A 24390-nucleotide genomic window follows, 5' to 3' on the forward strand; every position below is an offset into this window, starting at 1 on the left:
TTTTAATAGCTCTATTACATTTTAAGAGCTCTGTCCCTTTGGTGTTCAGGATCTGATGCAGTCTCGGGTTCAATGTAAGAATACATCTGCATTTTCTCTTCTATGAGCTTATATATAATGTGTGTGCAAACCTCAAAGAATCCTAATAAAATAGATGATAGCAGAAGTATATTTATACATTCCTATTTAAGGATACTTGGCCATATATAAGGTTCTGTACATGACCGATAACACTAGGAAAATAACAATAATATTGCTGGCTGTGTTTTCACTAGCTTTCCTTAAATTTATTCCCTCCAGATGTGTTGACTTCCATCCTATTCTGTCATATGGTGTGGGGTTGTTACCATTATTGCCCCAAAGAAAATACTACATTTATAAGATGAAAAAGATACCAAGAACAGTCACACAAAAATTATGCAATTAATACAGGTACTCCGAGTCTTCAGTGGATTGCTTAGAAGCCAGAAAAGTAGAGGTGAAAAAGTCAGTTAACAGAATAGTGCCAATGATGTTCAGAGTATGGATACCAGATGATTATGGGTACAAATAAAAACACAACAAAAGACTATGCTTAAGTTGTACAACAGAAATTACAAAGCACTGCATGTAGCAAGACTGGTTCAGGAGAGGAAATGACAAAGCAGAGACAATTTCTAGACATGCCTTTTTCTTGACCTCAGTACACTGTTTCAGAGCCAGGTTAGATTTTGATCCCTATGTTATTGATAACCTTTTAACCTTACATTTCCTCCAAGAAGCTTAGAGGAAACCCATTTCACCTTCCCAGCAATCCTATAAATATATTTTAATTAGTCAAGGGCTCTCTGTAACTTCATGGCTACATACACAATCAAAACCATTCAGTCTCCACAAAACATAGCATTTGTCAAAAAAACTACTCTGATTCTCTATAAACAAAAACTGATATTTGCTACAGTGATGCATAGGTACAAAAGTGATCATGTAAGCCCAAACTCTGCAGGCTTTCCAAAAAGTCTTAAAAACATGACTGTCTTTCTGGGCATGAGAATTGAGAAGTGAAGTGGGCAGGTGCCATTGCAAAGCTGGTGTTATCCTTGACCATCATTCTCTGTCTATTATTATAGTTCCTGATTGTTGTTGTTGGTTTGTTGTTTATATTGATTCTTTAAAAATATGTTAGCCTCCCAGAATTGTTGTTGCAAGATAGGCAGCCATATAATTTGATTAAATCATTACTTAAATAAAAGCTTGATCAGCAAAAGGATTGTATTGATGCGTATTCAATGTCATATATTTTTATGCCACTAAACAAAGGGTAAAAACAATGAAGGATGGGATCTAACATTAATATAATTATTTAGAAGCAGGTTTTGATTTTGGGTTTCATTCATGCAATTAAATTTGGCCAGTGGATGCAACTCTGCTGTGTGGCGATTTTAAATAACTCACCTATTAGTACATTTTACTATAACCTCCCCTTCTCTCTTACGCATAATAGGTAAAAGCTGAAAAATCTCAGGCCAGCCCATTAACCTTGCTCTATCTGGGTTCACAGGTCAATTCTGTGTCACAGAGAAGGTGTTTCCTGGCCAGCCTTAGGTGATTTCCAATGAACTGGTACTGACCTCTATGGTAGGTCTGTAGCCAAAGGAGTGTGGCTGATCTAGCAGCTGGAAACAAAGGACTGTGGTTTCTTCTTATTTTCTGAAGGAAGGAACAGAGGGAAGGGAGGAATGTTGTGGTTGAGGCCTTGCTGCTCCATTCTGCTCACTCCTAGAAAATCTTACATTGCACTGTTGATCGACTGCTAAACCACCATGACATGACTCTGAAACCAAAGGGAATTTCCGCCCCCCTTCTTCTAACACAAGTTGTTTGTGGCTGGCTCAGAAATGGATAATAAAATACAAGCCAGGCCACAATTCTCTGGAGTTGCTGGGTAGAGAGGCCTTTCTTAGGAGCTGCCTTTGTCTATCATGAAATTCTTCTCCCTGGTTTTTTAGATGTAAGCAAGCAATGATACAGCCAAGTTCTCTTTCTAACTATATACCCTAGCCAGTAGCGTAATTCTAGAGTCATTCTTCAGATAGATTACACAAACACGACCTTCATTTGTGGTTTGGAAATTTAGTGCAAGGCTTATTCTTTGGAGAAGTAGTAACCTGAAAAGGAAGTTCACCAAGGCAATGAGAATCCTGTTCTAACGTCATACTTAAGTTTTGTGCAAACAACAGAGATAGCATTGATCTCACAGTTGTCTCCTAAATCAATAGCTGGTGGCTAAGGTTGCCTAGTCAACAGCACCCTGTCCCCAGAACTTCGCCATAGGACTGGTGGTTACAGGTTGCCAATTCTTAAAAAAAAAAAAAAAGCCCAACTAAAAAGCAAGGCACAAACCAGTATTAAAATATGTGTATCAATTACTAAATCATCTACCCCCACCTTTTGAAGATGGTAATATAACACCCCAAATTCAGTACCTATGATTACTGCTCAACATTCACAACATACATACTTACATACTCTTACAAGAGTTTCCCCCACATCATTTTTAAATTTCATAACTCCTGTCATCCAGAAGCCACTCTATCAAAAAAAAAAAAAAAATGACAAAGGAGAAGGCCACCATTGTGTTTGCCAAGAAAACACTTTCATCAAATGTTGTGTCTCTGCCAACTATAAGTCTTTTCAGAAGCTATTCCATATCAGAAGGGAAACATACGTTTTTCAATTTGATTTACAAACCACTGCAATGTGTCTGTGAGGAAGTATTTACTTTTACCTATTATGGAAAATAATGCAAGATTTAAAATTTATTTTGGGTCCAAATCAGAGTTGATTCCAAGCTGATTTTAAGAAAGAAATTAATCTTATCTTTTGTGTCATTGCCTCCTCATAAATGAATGGTACATGCTCCTGTAGTTCAAAGAGGCATCCATTAGAGTTTCAATCGTCTCACCAGAACAAACTCTGAAATGTCAGAGATAAGTGACTGGTCCAAAGCCACTCACTAAGTTTTCATGGTTATGGATGGGTTTGAACTGTGTCTTTCTGGTCCAGTAATATAAGCAGAGTACAACATAAGTCATCATAGGTTTTAATATTTATCCCATTTTGAAGTCCAAATATCCTTTTCTCCAAGATATTTATTTTTATACATAAAATGATATCATCACTACAGCACTATCATAATTGTTTCCTTAAGCTTGTTTCTAATTCTTGTAGTGATTTCTTCTCTGGAATCCAAAAAGTGCTGGGTCCCTTGACTTCCCACAATATGTTCTTAGTAAAACCACAAGACAATGAAAAGTATATGTGTACCAGAACAACTGCCTGGTCAACAAAAACTGATTTCTTTCCAATAGCACAATAGCAGCTTACCCAGAAAAAAATCCAGATTTTTTTTAAACAATCCTGTTTCAATCATGTACCAGTAAAGGCTATATTTATAGATAATAAAATAGATATTTTCTTTATGTTAACCAATAAAAGAAAACAAATTAGCCATTAAAGCAGGGGTGTCCAACCTTGGCAACAAGTCTTAAAGTTGCCAAGGTTGGACACCCCTGCATTAAAGAAAAAATATAATTTTAAGCTAACAACTACCATGAATAAATCCCCTTTTATGACTGTAATCACTTAATTTGGAGTAGAGTCTGGGTGACTGGATGGAGCTGAGCATTTACTAGCTGGATGCCCTTCCCGATGCCTATATGCAGCAGAAGTTTTTTTATTTGTGCCCTAGGAGAGAAATATCTGCTGCTACCTAGAATTGAACCCTCAACTTTCTGAGTGAGAGGCAAGGGTCTTTATCACAAGGCCACCATGCCTCTTCACAACTACCATGAATCTACCTATATTTCATTCTGAAGTCTTATCCACTGCCAAAGCTATCACATATCCAGTGTATTTGTTGCTTGAAGCAAATGTTGGATTCCATATACAATTCCTAGTTTCCCCTATTTTTTTAGTTACTGGCTTATTCTATCAGACCTCTAAAATTTCCTATCAGTATACAGTAAGATATGAACCATACATACAAAAGATATTTAAAAATATCTCCTCTTACTAAATATGGCTAAATTCGACATCATATTTGTCTGTGAAACATGGCTCAACGCATCTCTCCCTGACTCCATTACCACAGTAAGAGACTATCATGTTTACCGATCAGATCGTGAAATACGTAGAGGAGGTGGTGTTGCTATCTTCTATAAAAAGTCCTTACATCTAAAAAACATCCAAGTTACTCAGGAGCTTGCTCTTCCTGAGACCATCATCTGTGAACTATCCTTAAATATCACATTTCGATTCTTTCTATGTTACAGAGCACCTGATTATGACATTGAACATGTAAACAAGCTAAATTCACTACTAACATGGGCAACATCCTGCCCACACGCTTTTATCTTTCTTGGTGACTTCAATCTACCTCATATTAACTGGACCCTAAACGAATGTACAACTGAACCCATACATGCAAACTTCTACAATGCTGTTACAAATCTGGGACTGGAACAAATAATAACCAAGAATACTAGGCTTAACAACTGCCTCAATCTCATCTTCTGCAATAGTTTGAATTTAATTTATGGAATACAAACTAAAGAACCCTTTTCCAACAGTAACCACAATATGATTGACTTTTGTCTCAACATACGCCCACACAAAAATCATCACAATGACATAATCCCCAATTATAACTTCAAAAAAGGCAACTATGATCTTATAGACAATGATCTCTCATCCCTTGATTGGCAATCTCTATTCACTGGATGCAATACTGTTGAAGACCATTACAACATATTGTAACATATTGTAACATATTGTAATTGAGAAGCGGGATCTTCATAGTTGACAACTTTGGGGTGTGGGACTCAATACATCCAATGTGAAAGGCCAAGTCAGATAAGAATAAATTAAACAAAAGAGGAGCCAGAACACAACCCTGCCTTACTCTGTTCTTAATCGGGATAGGATTTGAAAGTTCTCCCTGCAGACCACACCTGACCTGACTAGAGGTCTGGTTGTACAAGGATCTAATTAGGAACAGAAGACGTCTATCGATAGAACTTTTGAGCAGTTTTGACCACAACAGTCCCCTAGGGACTGAGTCAAACGCTGACTTTAGGTCAATAAAAGCAGTAAAAAGTTTGCCACCTGGTATGGTAGTATATTTATCGACCAGGTGTGCTAAGACAAAGCAGTGGTCCAGTGTGGCACAGCCCACTTTAAACCCAGTCTGTTCAGCACCAATAATATTGGATTCCTCAACCCAGGTGAGGAGTCTACGTTGGAGATATTTAGCATACAGTTTCCCAATGATGGAGAGCAGGCTTATGGGGCGATAGTTGGCTGGATTGTTCCTATTTCCTCGTTTAAAAACTGGAACAATAATTGCTAAACTCCAGGAGGTAGGGATCCTGCCAGAGGTATTGATATGCGTGAAGAGTCTTGCTAAGAGAGGAATCCACCACTCGGGATTGGATTTTAGCAGATCAGGGGGTATAGTATCAGGGCCAGGGGCTTTGCCTGACTTGAGTTCAGAGATAAGCTTGGTAATCTCAGCATGAGTCACGGGTTGCCAGTCAGGAACTGCAGGAGGCAGCTGTGGCCCAAGCATGGTCGAACTTGTTGACGCCTGGAAAATTGCCAAGAAATGGTTTTCCCAATCTCTGTTGGAAATACACAGAGAGGGAGTTCTTGATGACCCAGCAAGGAGCTGGCAACAATTTGCCAAAATGATCGAGTGTTCTTCTGCTGGATGGAGAGGAGAAGTAGATCCCACTTCTCTCTCTCTTTAGCTTTCTAGATTGAACTTTGTAAGACAGTGGAAGCAAACCATTCACCATTCACATTCCTATACCCCACCAAGTATCATTCTTCTTGCCTAAGTATCATTTCAACTAAATATGCCTTTGGGGCCAAAGCATGCTAAGACTTAAGCTAGTCCCCCATAATGTTTATAGTTGCCTGAATTCTTCCATTATTTGTTACTGACTTGACCATAAAGTGATGCGTGCAACAAGTGCCACAATGTATGCTATTTCCTGCCAGGGTACGATAAAAGTGCATGCTATCGCCATCAGTCCATCTTTCATCTATTCTTTTGTGGTTTGTTGTTATAGATAAGTGAATAAATGTGGCTTTATTGCTAGCAGATGGAGAGACAACATCAAAGACTCACTACAACAGCATCAATTAACAATGATTGAGGCTGTCAGAAGAATAAGAACCAAAACTTTGTATCTCCCTCAACACATGAAGTAGTAAAAGAGGAAGAGGAAGAAGGAGGAAGAGGAAGAGGAGGAGGAAGAAAAGGAAGATTGCTAGCATTAGCAATGGTGATCAAACTACCGTACATAGTTTTCCATCTTGTCTTCCATTTGCTATCTTCAAATGGATTAATTTCCTCCTTTATTTCTAGGTAAAATGGCAAAAGGAATGAAGTAATAGCCTATTTTTCTGTACATCATTTAGCTAACACATGGTAAAAACAATCTTAAAATTTTTTTAAACAGGTAGGAGTCAATGAGGCTAATTATGCTTAAAGTGTCATCATGTAACCAGGACCTTAATTGTGTAGGGGACTCTGATATTTTGTTAGCAAGATCTGGAATGCATAGAAAATTGTAACAGCCCTTTCTGTGAGTGGATTCTTGAGTTCTTAGAATACAAATTCAGCATTTCTGTAAAGCTGCCCAAAGTAGCTTAGACTCAGTGAACTCAGTAAGGATATAGGGACAGAAGAATTCAGCTTAACTGTTTTGAAATCCAGCTTTTTTTTAAATAATGAAACTGTTGGCTTGAATCAAGAGATAAAAGCCTAATGCCCACCTAATGCCAACATATTTGAATAAATTACACTGAAATAACCAGAACAAGCTTATGTATAAGAATATATAGAACTGGGCTGTATTCAATGTAATTAAGATAACATTTTATTGTTATGAACTACCCAGAATCTCTCTTCTTGAGATTGGTAGTTATATACATTTAATAAACAAACATGCAGAAATTTGTTTATTGATAGATGGGCTACCATTAATTCTTTCCTAATGCCAGGATGGTTGAGGTCTTGGTACATTCCCAGTCTGATCCAATAATTCTGTAAATTTATGGCAGTAATTTTAAACAAAATCTACATAGTGGATCCTGGTTTTCTTACTGCTGCCCAAGCTAATTGCTGAAATTATTCCAAAACCATTAAACTTCTTACATTTCCTAGCATAAGATTTTTTTTTTAAAGTAAGAAATAAGCAAATGCAGTTAAAGATGTTATCCCAGCATTGTCTATTTTGTCCTAGAAAACGCTCTTTCATTCAAGGGTGATAGCTTCTGGTACTGCTGTTTCTTCCAATGCTCTCTCATCTCTGCCAACAGCACTCTTCACAAGAAAGGGTTTATTATTTATTCAGTGATGATCATTAATGATCCTTTGCTCTTCGATCTATTTTCAAAGATGGCCAGATTCAGTCCTTACTTTAATGTGAGGTAAGAGCCAGATCTGTAAGTCAGTTAAAAGCTATGAAGGTCTTACATTATTTCTTGATAAATATATATAGATTTAGTATTTTTGTAGAGGGCGTTCAGGGCTCTTGGAAACAGAAATACACCACTTTGCAAAAAATAAGGCTGAGCAGCAGCAAGAAAGAGATTAATATAATATGTAATATACATTATATATAAACATTATATATTAAATTTTTACTGCAGCAACTTCATATTAAAATAATAGCTGTTATAAATTCAAGCCTGGAAAATACAGGTCGTTCTCAACTAATGATCATAATTGAGCCCAAAATTGTTGTTGCTAAGTGAGAAATTTGTTAAGTGACTTTTGCAAATTTTCTTGCCACATTTGTTAAGTGAATCACTGCAGTTTTTAAATTAGTAACACAGTTGTTTAGTGAATCTGGCTTCCCCATTGACTTTGCTTGCCAGAAGGTCGCAAAGGAGAAATTACATGACTCCTGAACACTGCAACTGTTATAAATGTGAGTGAGTTGCCAAGCATCTAAATGTAAATCACATGACCATGAGGGTGCTGCAATGGTCATAAGTGTGACAAATGGTCATAAGTCACTTATTTCAGTGCTGTTATAACTTCAAATTGTCACTAAGTGAATTGTTGTAAGTCAAGGACTACCTGTAATTGCCTTCTACTTACTTAGGGAAATAATTTCTTAGACCATAGTGATATTTTTCTGTGATAAATCATAGTGTGTACTTTCAAAAACCATTATTAAATGATGGTATTTGAAAATAGAATCTATGATTTATCACAGAGAAATATTGCTATTGTTTGGGAAAGAATAAGAACAATAGCATTCTTGCTGTAAACTGGGATGATGCCACAGATGGAAAAAATATATAATGAAATGCCAAACAATGTCTACAAAAAGTGTTCTTCCAAGACTTTGTCTACACAAAAAGCAGAACACACAATTGGACTCACAACTTCTTCTCTTGAGAGAATGTTTTAGAAACATTCACTCAAAAACAACAACAACAATGAAAATGATATTTACAAAACAAAACACATTTTTTTGTATTTTACAGTTTATTACAATTTATGGCTCTTCATCTATAAGGATTGGACCTTGGGAACTGGGAAATAGTAATTCCTGGTTAAAGAGAATATTATGTTAATAAATTTTAGCTGCCTCTCAAGACCTTATCCACTTTCTCTGATAGACGAAAGGAAATGCACACAGACAGACAAATAGAAACACACACACATACACACACACACATTATAGTCATACACTCTGACTTGTTTTTAACTGCAGGGAAATAATCATGGTTGCGTTAAGTCTTCATTCTTGCCTACACTAAAGATTTTAATCTAGGTGAAGGATGTCACAGTCTTTTTCCAAATCAAGCCAAGCAAGGGGCTCAAATGTTTGGAGAGCTTGACCGAATCCTGAACCTAGCACCAAAAGTTTGAGATTGCAGCTTCTAAAATTTAGTGGCAAAATAGTTTCATTGGCTGCACAATGTTGACTTTTTTTTTCTTTTTTTCTTTTTGGACAGTTAAAAAACCTATTGTACAGTTTGGGTAATTTTTGGACCCCTTTTGATCCTAGCATGATTCTTAAACCTATGTGGCCTAGAAAGATATTTTAAAAACCATACTCACTTTTTAAGGTGGAATAGAGCCTGCAATAATTTGATATTTTGCCTGTGTTGAGAGAGACATATCTTTTTATTTACTAACCATTGTATGTTTAATATTTTCCCTTTGCACAGGATATTCAGGTATTCATTTGCTTGTATTCCAGATAATGCTCTGAAATAGAAGTTTGATTTCAGAGGTTTTTTTTTAGTAAAATACTATATGAAAGAAATATCCACTCTCCCCTATATGAATTGGAATGGCTGAATAATGAACAGGATACTCACTAGAGGTATTACAGTAGAGATGATGACTTATTGAGAAACTGATGTATTCATGAATTGACTGGATCTACTCAAGGACTTCTTTCAGAACTAGATCACTTTCTTTCAGACATATTCTGATAATAGCTTCTACTCTAGTCATTCATCCTAGAACAGATCTATGAGTCAATGTAAATCACTTCACACTTCAAACTGTTTATGAGATTTGAAGTACAATGATGCAATATAGAATTCTGTCTTTGCCTGCCTATCAATTATGTCAACGCTTCATGCCATCATCTCTTCTCTGAATTGTCTATCCTTCCTGTTCCAATAGCCAGGATTTCATAGGCACTGTGTGGGTTTAGTTTTCATTTTTGATTTGGAAATATACCTCCTCCTCCTCCTCCTCCTCCTCCTCCAATCCCTTTTTTTTCTTTAGCATATCCAAAAGTTGGGCCTTCCTTGCATATGCTGATTTATTTTGGTTTATGAGATCTGAATTAATAGAATGAGTTTACAAATGGGGTGACATATTTCTGGTTGTGACTGAGTGGGTCTGCTGGAAAAATTTTAACTTATTGTATTAAATGGAAAATTGAATTTTCCAGACCTGATAGATAAAAGAGGTCAGAGAGAGAGAGAGAAATGAAGACCTGATCAGAAGGACAAAGATAAAATAGCATGAACTTTGTACTCCTGGAGACATTTGACCTCATGTGCAGAAGTATAAACACAGGGATATATATATATGCCAGTGACTAATAAAAAATACAGCTGTGACACTTCCCCAGCATCTCCACTGTTTGTATAATAACAAAGATTTTCCTTTTCATTTGCATTCTTTTGTGGTATAACCCCTGGGCCAATAGCCACTATACACAAACACACACACACACAAATGATTGCAGAAAACACCACTAGAAAGGGTACATGCATCTATGAGCTATGGCTGGAATATTTCATGTAGACAGTTCTATTCAATGCATGTCATTATCAGGGTTTCTGGAAAAGAAGGAATGACTGAGTTTTTCCTTTTCAAACAGCACACAAAGAAAAAATGATTATCAGGCAGGATGAAAAAAAATAACAGTGTGTTCATACATTATATATTTTAGTCATTCCACTAACTGGGGTGAAATACAGCTTAAATGGATTTCTCCCAAAGTTTATCCTCAAGCAATCTTATTCTGACAATAAAAAAATTATTTTTGCTCCATATGGGTTAATAATGGACAGTTGGTATTATTATTAATGGAATTTCCTTATTGTATAAATATAGGAATAAAAGCTTTCTTGCATATTATTCTGCCCTGGCAAACAGTTCCTACCTGAGATACATTGAGCAATTGATTAATTAATTTTAATATTTTTATTAAACTTATCAAAATATAAATTGCAAATAACATTGAAAATAATGGGGGAAGGGGGAAGGTGGAGAGAGAAGTGTAGATTAAAGGACAAAAACACACACACACACACATTGACTTCCACTCTTTTCAGCACAGTAGAACATTGGCATCCTTCAGTCTCAAAAGATTATGGTATCGTGCTCTGAAAAGAGGTCCTAAAACAACATTTAGTGTGGCTAAAAAGGCCAATTTGAGAGTGGCAATACCTTCCACACTGAGGACAGATACAGTCTGTCCCCTGTCCAGCCCCCAGATATTGCTGGCTCTGGGACTGCCTCTTTGCCTCAGCCTGCCGGACGAGTGTCTCTTCGAATTGGAGAAGGCCATGCTGTGTCTTTAGCCTCCAAGCTGAACTCAGAGATCAAGATTTCCCAGCTGTTAATGTCCATTCCCAAGGCCTTTAGATCCCTCTTGCAGATATCCTTATATCACAGCTGTAGTCTCCCTCTAGGGCGCTTATAACAGTAAATTTATATAATCAGCAAAACCCAAAGTCAAAATTTCAACTTTTTCTATCTAAAGCACAAAATCCAGGAGAGGTTTCCAAATAGAAACAAAGTTGGATGTTGGTATATTGACTAAGTCTCTGAATAATCTTTTGTGGACTTTTTGAGAAAAAAGAGTTAGACATCTACAAAAATATTGTTATTTGAGGAAAGGACAATAATTTATCTTTTCATCAATGCGATGAGCTGTATCCTAGGATGATGTATTATCTATTGATCTCAGACTTTTTAAGTCTTCACCCCAGTCCGACTGGTTAAACTAGATCAGGGATTTTGTCTGCAAAAACTGGGTGGGGGAGCATCACATGGTGGGATGATGATTCATTTTTACAACTTGACACATGAAGAACAGGAAACAAATTATTTCATCATTGCTACCACACCACTGTTTTTTAAAAACAATTCAACCTGCAGTCACTAAGACACAGTATTAATAAAGGAGCTCTACCTCATCACCTGTGGTCTTCTCCAAACATAGGAAATGTATGTCATATTCTCGTAGAATCATCAAATCATATATTTGGAAGGACTCATTTAGGCCACTGAGTCTAACAGCTCTCAGTACAGAAATCCAAATTAAAACATCCTGAGCAAATGGATGGCCGCTGAACACTTTGAGAAAAGGGGAATTCACTATTTGATTAAGACACTGTTCTTCTGTTATCCAGTATTATCTATTATTAAAGAAACATGTTCTAATATTGAATTGAATCTGTTTTGCTATAATCTAAATCCACTATGAATAAAGGTGAATATACGTGTCCCAGGAAAACGTTGCAGGATCCAACCTGGGTCTCTCACCAGGCCCAGAGGTTTTGTTTTCCAAGCTTTCAGATTCCCCATCTTCATGGAAGTTCTCTCTAGAAGAGTGTGTGCTGTTCTGTGTGTGGTATTTATAATGCCTGTTGTAAGTGGCTTTTTGATGTTGATTGGGGTGTGTTGATGGCTGGCTTTTAAGTCATTAGCTGTCGTTTGCTTGTGCTGCCCAGCCCTCATCTTCTTTTTTTTTTTTAAATAAATTTTATTAAATTTACAAATTTCTGCCCAGCCCTCATCTTCTAAGCACTTGATAGGCTGATGGTAAATCACCATTCCGGTTGACTGAGGAGGGGCCTGTTTCCCAGGCTTCAATCACTTCCCTGGTTGTTTTTGTGCCTACTCATCCAATAATCTTAGTAGCTGCACAATTGAATGTGTGTCCTTGTTCATTGCAGTCGAGGCTACCAATGAGTTTGGGTCTCCTTGTCTGACTGCTCGCTTGGGTTCTTGCAATCTGGCGGTTAGCTTCCTCCCTGTTTATCCTACATAGTCACAGGGGCAATCCATGCAGAGGATTCGGTAGACTACATTGGAAGTATCTCCCTCCTCCAAGCAATCTTTATAATGCATAATTTGTCCTCGTATGGTTTGTAAATCCATTATTTCATGGGACCCTATAGAACAGTCTTTTTTTTTTCTTTTGTGTATCTTCCTTTTCCAGTATTTGAACTATGTTTTCATACACATGCACACATTGCCAGGTATCTTTTTGAAAGATTACATGTTACCATAGACTTCCATCTCTTAATATAGCCCTTGGTTTCTTGTCCCCAATCTTCTTTGTTGCCCTTCTCTGAACTTGTTCCAATCTGCACAAATGCTCTTAAAAGAGGAATGCCCAGAAATGACTCAAAGAAGAGATTGAGTAGTGTAGAAGATAGTGGAAGTGCCACTTCCTATATTTTAGAATGTTTTTCTGTTAAAAGCAATAGCACTTACTTATATACCGCTTCACAGTGCTTTTTACAGCCCTCTCTAAGCAGTTTACAGAGTCAGCATGTTGCCCCCAACAATCTGCATCCTCATTTTACCAACCTCGGAAGGATGGAAGGCTGAGTAAACCTTGAACTTGGTGAGATTCAAACTGCCAAATTGCAGGCAGCTGGCAGTAAGCAGAAGTAGCCTGCAGTACTGCATTCTAACCACTGCTCCACTGTGGCCTAAAAGTGCATTTAACTGTTATTGTAGCAATATGAGTTATTTTGTGGACTCATACAGGTAGTCCTCTACTTACAACAGTTCATTTAGTGACTGTTAAAAGTTACATGATTGAAAAAAAAATGACTTGTGATTGTTTTTCACTCTTGTGCCCATTGCAGCATCTCCATGGTTACCTGATCAAAATTCAGATGCTGGGGAACTGACTCATATTTATAATGGTTGTAATGACCAGGAGTCATGTGATCACCCACTGTGACCTTCTGACAAGCTAATGGGGAAGCCAGATTCATTTAAGCGTTAAGTGTTACTAACTTAACAACTTCAGTGATTCACTTAACAACTATGGCAAGAAAACAAAATTAATGACTAAAAATTTAACAGAAAAACAGAAAATAGAACTAGAAGTTATGGGAATACAAGTGATAAAGAAAGTTAAATACTCAGGAATATGGTTGACAGCATATTGTAAGACACTTAAGGAAAATAATTATGATAAATTGATGCAACAGGTAAAGAAGGATTTAGAAAAATGGGGCAAGCTGCAACTTTCATTATTAGGCAGGATTGCTGCTATTAAAATGAATATTCTTCCAAAATTCCTATATATATTTCAGATGATCCCAATCAAAGTACACAATTTTTTTTTTGAAGAACTTAATAAAATAACTGTAAAATTTATCTGGCAAGGGAAAAAAAACCTAAAATAAATTTAAAGGCAATGCAGGATATGAAGAGCAGGGGAGGGCTGGCACTTCCAAATTGGGAGTTGTATTATAGTGCAGCCTCTTTAGTATGGTTGAAGGAATGGGTGAATTTAACCAATAAGAGAATATTATTCTTAGAAGGCCATGACTTGCAGAGGGGGTGGCATGCTTTTTTATGGGATGTAGGGAAAACTAGCCAGAAATATTTTCACAGACACCTAATCAGAGACTCATTATTAACTAATTGGGAGAAAATATGGAAAAAATACTATTTAAAAATACCAATTTGGATTTCAACAATGGAGGGGATGATTCACCCAAATAATCTGGATATCACTAAAATGATTAAATATAAGGACATTGGATACACAAGGAAAATTGAAATCGTGGCAAGAACTTCAAGAGCGGGGACTAAAAATTGATCAGTGGGCATATCTTCAAATTCAAAGTAGATATCAACAGGACAAGAAAGAATTTGGAATTAACAATAAACTCCAGCAATTAAATAAAATTTTATTAAGATCAGGCAAAAAAAAAAAACATAACAAAATTTTATAATTATTTATTAGTAGTAGAATTAGAAGAAGAAATTGTAAAAGGGAACATGATAGCCTGGAGTAGGAATATAGGACGTAGCATCACCATAACAGAATGGGAAAAGGTCTGGGGTAGAAATAATAAAATTACAAAATCGGTAGCATACAAAGAAAACGCCTATAAAATGTTTTATAGATGGTACCTTCCTCCTTCGAGATTAGCGAAGATGCACCCCAATATGAGTCCGAATTGCTCGAAATGCAAAAAAATAGAGGGAACTTTTTTCCATATGTGGTAGTCCTGTACAGAAGCTCAAAAATATTGGCAGAAAATTAGAAATTGGCTGGAAGAAATGACAAGAGAACAGATCGAATTCAAACCAGAGTCCTTTCTGTTAGGGATCTTTGATAAACAAATATCAAAAAAAGTGAAATATATAATAATACACATTTTGACAGCGGCCAGATTGGCTTTTGCACAATGTTGGAAGCAGCCTCATGTTCCATCAGAGGAGATGATCATTCAGAAAATTTCAAGTTGTGCAGAAATGGACAAATTAACTTTGGCATTAAAAAATAAAGATACTTCAATATACTAGAACAGCTGGAACTGCTGGTACAAATGGATAGACCAAAGATAGACTTCACACTAAAAGGCAAAAGAGGATAGGATAAATCCATAGTAGTGATACACAGATATATGTAAGGATTAGGTGTGTGTATATGGCATAAAATAAGGATAAAAAAGAGGTCTTACAAACTGTTGAAGATGAGAATGTTTTTAATTGTTTTCTATTTTTTTCTTTCTATTTTCTTCTCCCTTTCTTCTTTTTCTCTCTTTCATTTATGTATGTGTTGTTGGTTTGTTTTAATTGTAAAATCAATAAAATTTATTTAAAAAACAACAACTATGGCAAGAAAAGTCGCAAAAAGGGGCAAAACTCACTTAAAATGTTTCATTTAACAACGCAAATGTTGACCTCAATTGTGGTCATAAATTGAGGACTACCTGTATTTATATATATGGATTATATATACATTTATAATCATTATACATTATATATTTATAATCATTCCTAATCCAAATCCATCTTATAATGTTTGTTGCCAGTCTAGCAGTATTCCATTGTTTTGTATCTGATTTCTCTTTCCTAACTAAAGAAACACATAGCTATTAAATTTTACTATAATCTATCAATTCCATTTGGATTATATTTCTGCCTTTTTTAGGTATAACAAATCCCATCCAATTTTGTTTCTTATCTGAGTTGGTAAATACTGTATTTTACCCTACCTCCTCATCCAAGTCATTAATAAAAATGCTGAAGAGTTTAATATCTCAGGTCAAATCTTCTTCCTACTTAGTACTTTTTTTTCTAGTTTGATGAGCTCCATTTGAGTATAATTGTTGAACATGCTATAGATTTATTAATTGTTATGCAATCTAGCTCACACTTAACTAGCTTGCTAATCAAAATCTCATGGGTACTTTATCAAATGCTTTTCTTGAATCCAAATATGCAAACATTATCCGATAATATACCTAAGTTACCATATTTGAAAAAAAAAGTAAGAATAGTCTGATAAGACTTATTTCGGACCTATTCATCCCGAAGTCTGGCAATCACATTGTTTTTAAAGGACTTAAAATCAGTAGCTTTATGATTTGTTCAAGCATCTTTCCAAGTAGTGATGCCAGACGAGTTTGTAGTCCCCCTTTTGAAAATGAGCGCTCTTAATCTATTCTCCAGGATTGCTTAAATAGATAAAAGTGCAGTTAGCTCATCAACCAGTTCCTTCAGCACCCTAAGTGAAAAGACATCTTTCCATTTGTTATTCCAAAGTTCAGTCCACTCTGGCAAAGTAGCCTTTGAAGTCAGTCAGAGGATTTTGCTTTTATTTACGAAGGCCTGAATCCTCCATGATACAATTAAGCCTTTCTCAGCTTTTGCTGTCCTTCAGATATGTTGGAATGATAACCCCTAGAATTGAGTCAATAGGACTCATTTCTGAATAACTTTAATTAAAATTGTGCTGTAGAGCTGCCATTCCATCAACACTTACCTAGAATTAAGGAGTACTATGGCCCCTCCTTTGTTGAACAGTTTATTATCATTTTTCCTTACCCAATCATAATGGCTCTTGCTGATAGCAAATTCAGGTGAGAAATGTCAACAAGATTGTAGCTAAAAATAGGATTACCAAGATACAGGAGCAATTTGTATCAACACACTTAGAAGAATTCAAGGTTACAGAAGTACATGCTGTAATTTCTCGAACATAACTGCCTTCTTCAAGGAAATGAAAAGCAAAAGCCAAAATGCAGAAAATGCCAAACATCTCTAGGAATCAAATATTTTTATTTGTAACAACATTTTAAATCATTATATTTAGAGCAGGTTAAAATTCCAAGAAAGAAACAAACCTCTGCTTGTTTTGTACCAGTGTTCACGATCAACTTCTTTTGCATTTACCACCAAAATCAAACATGAAAAGGCATAAACTTTCTGTATAGTGCGAACACTATAAGACCTTTTTGATATCTTTCCCTCCCTCTTGAACATGGATGCACCAGTCCTTTCTCTTACCCCTTGGTTTTTGACATCTGTATTTACTCTCTGCACAGCCTGCATGACTGCCAGAACACCTGGACATTACGGCATTATGACACTAGTATAACTTAAAATAAAGGCTACAGCTAGCACTTCTCTTTGGCGCTGAAGAAAATTTAATTGGCCATAGTGTCTGAGGGTTGTACAACCGTACAATTTGATGGGGGCAGGAAATTAGAGAAAAGAAAAGAAATAGATGAAAGAGAGCTTCATCTGCCTCCTTCAGATACTCCTGCCAATTACTCTGTTTGTTTGAATCAGAAAGGGAATTTCCAGTCTGGAGGGTTGAAAGAGAATAACCTTCAACTGCTCTGAGCAAACAACTGGAAGGTGAATCACATACCTTTGATAAAATAGAGGCCGGATCCAATGTTGACTTCAGGTATTTGTAGCTTCTGTCACCTTCCCCCGCCCCCGCATGTATATTGGAGATATAGAAACAGATTTTATTGAAAGTCAATAAATGCTTTTGTCATTTCTGCATGTGGCATTAAACACAGCAAAAGAATCAAGGTACAATGTGTGTGCGTGTATTCATTTATTCATTCAAATATTTATATTTCATCTTTTGGATGGGAGCTCAAGACGAGAGAGATCTATATAGAGTTGCTTTCTTTTTTTATTCCCACTACAACAGTTCCCTGAACTAGGTTGGGCTGAAAGAATGATTTACTCAAAGCCACCATTTATGGTGCAATTAACATGGACTTTCTCAGTCTAACATCTTGTCTTTTGCAAGGGAGACCAATCCATTGAAAACATGTCAGCCATGTGGATCTGCTTGCCTGGAAGGAGTGTGAAGTAAAATTATGGGTAGGTAACTGAATTCCACTGATAAAGAAAATACCCCTGAAGAAAAGCCAGTTCATGTAGGAAAGGAATAAGTAAAAGTTGGTATCAACTATCCAGAGAGAAAGTGAAGGAATATTCTGTCACCTGATACTGACTACTATGATTTCATTCACTTTGATCTCTAAAAGAAGAGTGTTTAATTACAAACATGCTTTCTTGAACTTTGTTTTGTGTTGGTGGACGTGCTAAGTCAAGGTGAGTCACATTTCACATTGTTCTTTGTTTATTTATATTGATAATTTCTACATTGTGTTGGCAGATCCATACTGTTTTTGTACGTTTCAGGTTTCAGTTTAATCCACACGAAAAAGAAGAAACTTCATAGTTGTTTGGAAGTTTAAAACCCATAGCAACAAAAATCATACCATGAAGCTCAAAGTCACTCATTCCTCACCTAGTAACTATCATCTCCAGTCATAGTCATTAAAAATCATAGGAGCTGTATTTTATCCCTTACAGGGAGCATCCTGGAGTTTGGGAGAAACTATTCTAATGTAAAATGCCAAATTAAGAATAAATAGCAAGACATGGATTGTTGTGTTATAGATTTTATAAAATCCTGTCAGATTTTTGTTTTCTTGTGCTTCTTGTTCTGCAGCTCAATAGATTAGATAAGCCAAATCAAGGATTTTAGGGAGAATAGAATAGAATAGAATAGAATAGAATAGAAGAGAAGAGAAGAGAAGAGAAGAGTTGGAAGGGACCTTGGAGGTCTTCTAGCCCAACCCCTTGCCTAAGCAGGAAACCCTAACCACTTCAGACAAATGATTATCCAACATCTTTTTTAAAACTTCCAGTGTTGGAGCATTCACAACTTCTGGAGGCAAGTTGTTCCACTGATTAATTGTTGTAACTGTCAGGAAATTTCTCCTTAGTTCCAAGTTGCTTCTCTCCTTAATTAGTTTCCACCCATTACTTCTTGTCCTACCGTGAGGTGCTTTGGAGAATAGCTTGACTCTAGGGGTGGGATTCAAATTTTTAACAACCAGTTCTGTGGGCATGGCTTATGTGGTGGGCATGGCTTGGTGGTCATGTGACTGGCTGGGCATGGCCAACTCAACATCACTCACACTGAGGCACGCATCTCCTCGCCTGGCCTCTCATGACTGTGGGGATGCTGTAACAGTCGTAAGTGTGAAAAATGGTCATAAATTACTTTTTGATTAGGCCAGATGCTTCTAAAGACATAATGAACTAAAATCAGGGAATAAAAGTTATTTCTGCCTCTCTGATAATTATACAGCTTGGAATCATCAAATTAAATTGAATAGTAATTCAACACCTTATTTCTTCATACGGCATATAGTTCACTCTGGAGTTTGCTAACCTAAAAAGATAAACTGAACCTTGCTACACAGCAGCAGATTGCCAAATGTATGGCAATAACCACCCATTGTAAATGTTACGAACTAAACAAACTCATTTCATCAATAAACATACTAGCTTTACTTCAGCAGCAGGCTCGTAATCCTGCACTTCTGATTGGCCCGCAGATAAGCGAATCGTGATTGGCCACCTCTGGCTGACCTGATTGGCTGACAGCAGGCCGTCTCTGATTGGACGCTTTTAGAGCAGTTAATTCAATTTCATTGGTTGTTGTGACAGCAGCCAGCTCTATAAAAGAGCTGCTGCTGCCCTAGTTGTTGCTCTGTTCTGAAGTCACTATTAAAGAGTTGAGTTGAGTCACTACAGATGCCTCGTCTCCGTTATTGCGCCCACTCCTCCAGATCTAACTCTGGCGACGAGGATGGGATGCAGAGACGATAGAGCTGACTGAGCACTCGCTGAGTACCGAACAGAGCACGTGGCTAAGAGCGCGCCAACAACGGCAAGATGACCAGCGGCGCCATACCACCCGCTCCATTTGACCCGGCTAACGAAGACTGGGACTCGTATATAGACAGGTTCCAGATGTTCCTGGAGACCAACAATCTGAAGGACGCTGCGCCTGGCAAGAAACAAGCGATCTTCCTGACCCATTGCGGGCCTGCCGTTTTTAAAATGGCTAAGGCACTTGCTAAACCAGCGGAAGTTAAGACAATGGATTGGGATACCCTCGCACCGATCCTCCGAGCCCATTATGCACCCGCGGTGCCAACACTTATCCGAAGACACGAATTTTACCAGAGGGACCAACGGAAAAACGAGAGCGTTGGAGACTTCATCGCGGACCTCCGGAACCTGGGAGGCCTCTGTGGTTTTGCAAACCTCGAGGAAGCCATGCGAGACCGAATAGTTCTGGGATTAAATGACCACGCGGCGCAGAGCAAGATCATGGCTAAAGGGGACATCGACCTCGCAGATGTCACCGCCGACGCTACTGCAGCAGAAGCAACCAGGAAGTCGGCCGCTCGAATGCGCCGCACCAACGCACCGCTCCGCCAACTCACCAGTGATACTACGCCTTTTTCCGAGAGGCACTCAACAACGGCTCACCATGAAGACCTCGAATCCTCGTCTGATAGTGACGAAGAGGAGGTCAACCGACTCAGGTCAGAGTGTGACCAGCGAGACCAGAAGAGCCAGAAACCTGCGCGTCAATGCGCCGGTTGCGGGGCCAATCACCCGCGATCTGACTGCAAATTCCTCGACACACTCTGCCGTTCCTGTGGAAAGAGGGGCCACATCACAAAGGTTTGCAGAAGCAAGCGAGCATCAAGCCCAATCTGAAGAACAACAGGCAGCCCACCTGTAAATCGGGACCGTCTGAATCACCAATGGAACCACTATCACTACAGAAATCGAGCGCCTGCTGCGTCAGCTAGGCGAGAAGAGGCGCATCAAACCATTACCATTGGTCACACATCATCCTTGGATGCAAGAAAGATCCGAGTGAAGGTTGCCATTGAGAATCGTCCATGCGTAATGGAAGTAGACTCGGGATCGTCCCTATCAATGGTCTCGTGGAAAACCTTCAAACAGCTGATCCCTGACATCCGTCGCCAGGACCTCAGCACCCAAAAAATCATATTAAGGGACTACCAGGGAAACAGGATTCCCTTTGCCGGTTCCCGCCACGTCCAGGTGTCCTTCAAGGACCACACCGCAACTCTACCTATTACCATCGTCGATTGAGACCGACCCAGCTTGTTGGGGTTACAGTGGTTCGCTCCACTGGGAATTGAACTAGCTGGCATTCACCAGACCGGAAACAGCGACTGGGAAGCGACCCTCGTCCAGGAGTTCCAGGACGTGTTCACTGAGAAGCTAGGCAAGTACAAGGGATCCCCCATATCGTTTAGCCTCAGCCCCGATGTTTTGCGCCCATCCGCCTTAAGCCTCATCGAGTGCCTTTTGCACTCAAGCCAAAGATTGATGAACAATTGGACAAATTAATAGCTCAGGGGGTGTTGGAACCGATCGATCACACCCGTTGGGAAACCCCGATTGTAACACCCATAAAGCCTGATGGATCGATAAGAATTTGTGGGGATTACCGGGCCACCCTAAATCACGCGCTTCAGCAGAGCGCTTACCCGGTACCTGTGGTCCAACATCTTCTTCACTCCCTGGGCGGCGGAAAAATATTTGCAAAATTGGACCTCGCCCAGGCATACCAGCAACTACCCGTAGATGCAGAAACTGCTGAGGCCCAGACTATAGTCACGCACAGAGGTGCGTTTAAATGTAATAGACTCCAGTTCGGAGTGAGTGTAGCACCAGGCATTTTCCAAAGCCTGATGGAGAGACTGCTACAAGGCATAAAAGGAGTCGTGCCTTATTTCGATGACGTATTGATAGCTGCCCCCACTAGAGACGTATTAGAGAAACGACTCAGAACGGTTCTCCAGAAATTCAAAAACGCCGGGTTGAAAGTAAAAAAAGACAAGTGTCAACTTTGTACTGAGTGGGTTGAATTCCTGGGGTACCTTCTTGACAAAAAGGGAATCCATCCTACTGAAAAAAAAGTAACTGTAATAAAAAACGCCCCAAGACCCAGGAATAAAACAGACCTCCAAGCCTTCCTGGGACTCATTAACTTTTATAACATCTTCTTGCCCCAGAAGGCGACTGTAGCTGAGCCCCTACATAGACTACTCGACAAGAAGGCTTCCTGGGTCTGGGGACATCGGGAAGAACGAGCATTCCAGCAAGTAAAAGATCTCTTAACCTCAGATGCTGTATTAATGCAGTATAACGAGACTTTGCCGTTAACTGTCACCTGCGAAGCTTCACCGTTTGGGGTAGGAGCCATCTTAAGCCATGTCCTACCAAACGGAAATGAGGCACCTATTGCTTTCTTTTCACGAACTTTATCAAAGACTGAAAGAAACTACAGCCAACTCGATAAAGAGGCTCTCACTATTGTATCCGCTATTAAACGTTTCCATGAATATGTATATGGCAGACCATTTACCATAATAACCGATCACAAGCCATTGCTTGCCATTTTAGCGGGAGACAAACCAACTCCCCACATCTTATCACCCAGAATGACCCGTTGGTCAGAGTTTCTAGCCGCATACGATTATCAACTGCAACACCGCCCGGGGAAACCCATTCCCCACGCTGACGCCTTGAGTCGTTCTCCGCTACCGGAAGCCATAGACGATCCAGCTCCAACTTTAACTGCACTCCAAATCGAAACTCTCCCTGCACCACCCCTGACTGCACGAGACATCGCCGCGGAAACAAAAAAGGATCCTGTATTCGCTCGAGTCCTCAGCTGGGTGGAACGAGGTTGGCCTGACAACGAACCCAACGACACCTTCGCACCTTTCAAACACCGACAGACAGAACTGTTCTCCCAGAAGGGCTGCATCTTGTGGGGAGACAGAGTCATCATCCCAGAAAAATTACAACATACAGTTCTAAAACTGTTGCACGATGGTCATCCAGGCATCGTGCGAATGAAGGCATTGGCAAGAAGTTACGCGTGGTGGCCAGGTATCGATAAACAGATAGAAGCCTGGGTGGCCACATGCAACAAGTGCCAGGAAATCCGCGCTGCCCCACCGAAGGCACCTCCAACTGAATGGGATGCACCTCGTGGTCCCTGGTCCCGCATCCACATTGACTTTGCGGGACCCACCAAGGGACACACTTTTCTCATAACTGTGGATGCCTATTCCAACTGGCTCGAGGTCCACAAAATGAAGAGCACCACCACAGAAGCCATCGTTAAAAAATTAAATAGACTATTCGCTACGCACGGATTGCCTGACGTTTTAGTCTCGGATAACGGTCCCCAATTCATTGCCCTAGCATTTGAACAGTACCTAGCCGACCGGGGCATCCGCCATGCCTTAACTTCGCCGGCTCACCCTGCGGCCAATGGCAGGGCTAAGCGAATGGTCCAATTCATAAAAAAGACCTTGCACAAGATGGAACATGGAGACATTGACGACAAAGTAACCAGAATGCTTCTCCTCCAACACATCACCCCGCACAGCATCACAAACAGAACCCCAGCCGAACTTCTGATGGGCCGGAAACTTCGCTCACACCTCGATCACCTACACCCAACCTACACGCCAGAAAAACCTTGCGGTTCCAGCAGCAAGTGTTGTGCGTTCAAGGTAGGCGACTTAGTCTTTGCGAAAAACTTCTCGGGTGATCCATTGTGGGTCCCCGCTACTATAACTCAACTTACAGGCCCTAGATCTTACCGTCTACAAACTAGCGATGGGAAATTATGGAAGCGCCATATAGACCAACTTCGTTCCCGATTGGCACCTAACTCTATCTCAACCCCTGAATCTCAAACTGGGGGGGGGAGGGAAATCGAGGGGGCCGAAATAGAAATAGCAGATGACCCAATAACTGAAGCTCAGCAGTCTGCACAACCAACCATGGGATACTCACCTTCCAGAGGAGGACCGAGCCAGGTGATTGCTTCACCACAAAGCAGCCCAGCCATAGAAGCAAGTCCAGGGAACCTGGATGACAACAGAGAGGACAGCCCTGAGTCCCCGAGCGGAGTAGTGGGGCCATCTTCGCCACCCGGTTCTACAGACAGCCCACCGGAGCCAGCGCCAGAGCAGAGACCGGTGGAACAGCGAAAATCAAATAGACAGGTGAAACGGCCTGCCTACTTGCGAGAATACGTCACCCCACCCCTCAGACGGAACCTAGGGGGGAGGGGTGTTACGAACTAAACAAACTCATTTCATCAATAAACATACTAGCTTTACTTCAGCAGCAGGCTCGTAATCCTGCACTTCTGATTGGCCCGCGGATAAGCGAATCGTGATTGGCCGCCTCTGGCTGACCTGATTGGCTGACTGCGGGCCGTCTCTGATTGGACGCTTTTAGAGCAGTTAATTCAATTTCATTGGTTGTTGTGACAGCAGCCAGCTCTATAAAAGAGCTGCTGCTGCTCTAGTTGTTGCTCTGTTCTGAAGTCACTATTAAAGAGTTGAGTTGAGTCACTACAGATGCCTCGTCTCTGTTATTGCGCCCACTCCTCCAGATCTAACAGT

This window comes from Notechis scutatus, chromosome 3 (genome assembly GCF_049901735.1).
Source record: "Notechis scutatus isolate UNSWTSFEM ecotype Mainland chromosome 3, rNotScu1.2, whole genome shotgun sequence".
In the NCBI taxonomy this organism is placed as follows: Eukaryota; Metazoa; Chordata; class Lepidosauria; order Squamata; family Elapidae; genus Notechis; species Notechis scutatus.